This window comes from Micromys minutus, assembly GCF_963924665.1.
Source record: "Micromys minutus genome assembly, chromosome: 10".
NCBI classification, from domain to species: domain Eukaryota; kingdom Metazoa; phylum Chordata; class Mammalia; order Rodentia; family Muridae; genus Micromys; species Micromys minutus.
In genome coordinates, this window is record NC_137979.1 from 9,929,499 (window position 1) to 9,934,174 (window position 4,676).

The window sequence follows — 4,676 nt, forward strand, 5'->3', positions numbered from 1 at the left end:
TGCCACCACACCCAGCAAAGGACTGTTATTAAGTGAACGAATCCAAAGACAGGTTTCCACTGAACAAGCAAGGACTTACTGAGAGCCAGTACGTCAGCCAGATGACGATGGATTGTTGAAATAAAATACTATCAGCTTTTGGCCCATCTGTGCAGCATAGCAACTTCCCTAGAACATAACACCTAAACTACCTCTCCTCCCAGAACCTTCTAAGCACAGCGCCTGGAATCATCTCTGCGGCATCTCTGTCCCTCTCTCTCCATCTTCCTCTCATATTTCTGGTGCCCCATGCCACAACCCAGCACTCCCTCCACCCCTCTGCTGTGTGCGCTGTTATTGCTTCTTGAGCTTCCAGGTCAAATGTCTCTGCGCTGAGAAAGCATCACTCTTCCTGTATCACATTCCCTCAATCCCTGAAGATCTTCTTTCATTTGTATTTTGTAACCTGCTTCCTTGGGGGACAGCAAAGCCTTTCTGTTGTGAACTGACACCAGGAGGAACTCTGCCACACTGGCAGTGCCCAACAGCTGTCTACCTTAAGGAAAAGAAAGGGGGCTTTACACAAAACAGGAAAGGGTTTCTGAGATGGCTCAGTAGATAAAGTGCTTGGCACACAATTCTTTTTTTCTTTTTTTTAACAAAAACACAGGGTCTTCTAGCCCATGGAGCAGGGTTCTGCAGGACTCAGGAGGGCAGAGAGCAGGCTCTCAGAGGGCCGAGGCCCCCACTTTACTTGCAGGCGATGAGCGGGTTCCGCAGCACCACAATGACTGAGTCCCCACGCAGGAACATCTTGGAGATGTAATGGTCCTTGTTGACAGGCTTGAACTTCTTGCCCTTGCTGCTCTTGGGGCCCTCAGTCTACATCTCCTTCACATTTTCCAGCACCATGTTTCAGTGCCTGTCAAAGGCCTTCACCCGGCCCAGGAGCTTCTTCTTGTTCCGACAGTTGATTAGCACTGGCGTGTTGTTCGACTGACTGTGTGAGCACTGAGAGGGGACCTGGGTTGAATTCCTCCTCCTCACCCCCCCCCCCGCTTATGCAGCTCCTCGGGGGTCATCTCATTCTTGGGATTATTGAGGAGACTCCTGGAAAAGTCTTACACCCATTAGAATAAAGCTGTCCTCTCTCCGGAACTCAAGATCCGAGGCCCCATGCCCGTTCTCAAATCCCCCAGGAGACATTACTTTTACCCAAGGAACTCTACCCTCAGCTATTAGCACCCCATTTCAACCATTATCCAGCGAAACCCTGCCTGGCCTCACATGGTGGAGGTTTCGCTCCTGGACCACTCCTGCTTGGCAAGCAATTCTAAGAACTCAAATTCAGAACCCTTGCACCCATGGAAGAGCTAAGTGGTATGCACCTGTATGCCACATAGAGAGACAGACACAGATGGATCTCCGGGGCTTTGCTGGCCAGCCACTCTAATCAAATCAATGAGCTTTGGGTGGAATAAGAGACACTTCCTCCAGGGCTGGAGAAATGGCTCAGTGGTTAAAAGCACTGACTACTCTTCCAGAGGTCCTGAGTTCAATTCCCAGCAACCACATGATGGCTCACAACATAATACGATCTTATATTCTCTCCTGGTGTGTCTGAGACAGCAACAGTATACTCATAACACAAAAGAATAAGTAAAATTAAAGGGAGAGGGAGGGGAGAGGGAGAGGGAGGGGGGGAGAGGGAGAGGGAGAGGGAGGGGGGAGAGGGAGAGGGAGAGGGAGGGGGAGAGGGAGAATCTGACTAGGACTTTCAGACAATAGAGCCATCCTTTAGTTTGGAAGGAGCCCTTGGAGCTTTCCATGGTCCTGAAGTTGTTACCCACCACTCCATTCATTTCTTCATTGAATAAGGAACTGCTGACCTGCTTATGTGGTAGGGAAGCTCCAGGCTCCAAACTGGAAACAGTGCTTACTTACTTAGCGAGATAGATTATATCCCACTGCTTGTTTATCAATTACTCCCTATTCATGAGTAAAGACCTGAAGCAAAGAAAAAAATATGCACATTCCAGAAGTCAAAATGACCATTGGGGCCACATAGGCTGCATAGTAAGACATTTAAAGTGCATGGAGGAAAAAGAAGAAAAGAAATGAAGAAATAGAAGGAAAGGAGAGAAATGAAGGAAGCAAAAGGGGAAAGAGGTGGAAAGGAAGTAGGAAGGAAAGAATGAAAAGGAAGAGAGAGGGAGGGAAGAACAGAGGGAGAGAGGAAGGGAGGAAGATATAACATATCCCAGCAAAGGCCATGCAGAGAGTTACATTAAGATGGCACAGCTACTTTGAACTGTGTAGTAAAAGAAGACCCTTTTGAGAAAATAATGTAGAAATTACATTAGGTCTAGAAACAAGAATTCATCACCCAATCCAAGAATATCCCATGTAGATAAAGCACTGTCTTAGTGTTTTACTTCTATAAACAGACACCATGTCCAAGGTAACTCTCATAAGGACAACACTTAATTAGAGCCAGCTTACAGGCTCAGAGGTTCCATCTGTTATCATCAAGACAGGAAGCATGTCAGCATCCAGGTAGGCATGGTGCTGGAGGAGCTGAGAGCTCTACATCTTCATCTAAAGGCCTCTAGGAGAAGACAGACTCTTCCACAGTGGGTGGAGCTTCAAAGCCACAGTAACACACTTTCTCCAACAAGGCCACACCTACTGCAACAAGTCCATACCTCCAATAGTGCCACTCCCTGGGTCACACATATTCAAACCATCACAAGCACCATGAATAGATGGTGAGCTTGGTGCACTTAAGGAACAAACCCAGGGAAAATTTGACATGGTGTGTTTCATGAGGGGTCTAGAGTGAGGAGATGCAAAGCCAGATATTAGTTTGCTAATGGTGGAAATGTCAATGTTTCTAATAAAACTTCTCAGCAGGACCTGAACAGGGATAAGTGTTTCAGCTTCTGCTGGTCTAACCTTAAACTTCAGTCCTTGGGAGGACCCAACTTTGTGGTTGCTAGTCTTGAGCCATAAAACTAAACCCTATGACAGACCAGAAGTAAGAGCTCAGTAAAAACCTACTGGATAAATGAGAAAGAGGGTGAAGAAGATGTGTGGAGACCTAAGATGCACCTCTTTACCTCCAAGTACAGAGTGGACCTCACCAACAGCTGCTGAGAAAACATACCAGTCTCTGTGGAGTGTTTCTCACCAATGCACAAGGGAGACAGGCATACTGAAGCAGCCCAGCTCCTGGAGTCAAGAGCTGCTGTAGCCCTGCTGGGCTTTTATGCAGGGTCCACAATGCTCCCACCAAGCCTTCTTCCTCTCTCTTCTCCACCAGGAGTCTGATTTACGGTCTGATAACTCTCCTACTCCAATTGTCCTTTCTGACTCCCTCTAATTAAAAGAGTTGCTTTTGTTTCTTGAAGCACCCATACTAACACAGAAAATCCAGAATGCACCTGGCTGAGCTGGCAAAGCTCCTTGCCACCATGGTGTTACACGTTCTTCTCCAGTGCAAGCATTAAGTGACACAGAAGCCAGAGGAAGGCACCCATAGCTGCTTCTAAAGCAGAGGATATATGAAAAAGAAATGGAGAGAAGATTATGGAAGAGCCTTTTCTAGTTCCTCCTGTTTCTGACAGTTCAGGGCCATCTCAGATCCATAGTTTAAAGCCCCTGGAGAATCTATTTTGGTGACTCTAGAAGTTGAGGTTTTTCATAGCTGTCATTCCCATAATTCAGTCTTTGCTCGTGCAGCAATTTCTCATTCTTTGAGCTGGGACTGTATCGAAGAGGAAATAGTGATATAGATTGTAAAATATTTCTGCTGTGTACGCGCGCACACACACACACACACACACACACATACACATTAGACAGGGTCTCACATACCCAGGCTATCCTGAAACTATTTGTGTAACTGAAAATGACCTTTGACTTCTGCTTCTTCGGCCTCTACCTTCCAATACAGAGATCATAAGCATTCCAAATTTTTGGGATGCTGGGACTTGAACCCACGACCTATGGCATAGTAGGTAATCACTCTAGTGATTGAGCTACATCCTCGGTTCTCACAAATCTTTGCTAAGTACTTCTTCTACCACACCTGTATAAATTAAATGATACGAGCCTGACAGATGAGGGAACGGGCATGGACGAGCTTAAGCCACTTCTTAGAAACTTACAAAGCACAGACTATCCAGACCCAGGTCTCTGAACACAAAAGGCAAGGCTCTTCAACCGCACTGTGGCATTGCCACAGCCAGGGCTGTGAAATGAATACCTATATTTTCTGCCTTTCTAAAATCTGCCCTGCCTTTTTAGATGCAGCATCATTTTCAGACTGTGTGATGATTGTGGGGCTAATTCTACAGCATCTGCACAGTGATCTAAGATAGGCTAGTAATCGCACAAAGTCTCCCTGGGAAAAGCACACAACCCAAGCAGAGCCACTGAGCACTATATAAGATCACTAAGAAACCTCTTAAGGCAAGGATATTTTCCCTGAGGCTGTCTTAGGTACTTTTCCTGTTAGTGTGATAAAATTCCCTGGGGGAAAAAAAGGCACCTTAGTGAAGAAGCATATACTTTGCCTCACGGTTCAAGGGCACAATCCATCTTGGTCTGGAAGGCATGGTGGGAGGAGCTTGAGGCTTGAGGCAGTTGATCATATCTTAGCCACAATCAGGAAGCAAAGGAAGATGAGTGCTAGC

At 46.4% G+C, this 4,676-nt stretch overlaps 1 pseudogene across 1 annotated transcript; it reads right to left on the minus strand.

Moving 5' to 3' along the window:
- Positions 1-729: 729 nt before the first annotated feature.
- Positions 730-1,082, minus strand: LOC308426532 (small nuclear ribonucleoprotein Sm D2-like; annotated as a pseudogene). Its single transcript has one exon. The product of its transcript is annotated as a small nuclear ribonucleoprotein Sm D2-like (transcript).
- Positions 1,083-4,676: the final 3,594 nt, after the last annotated feature.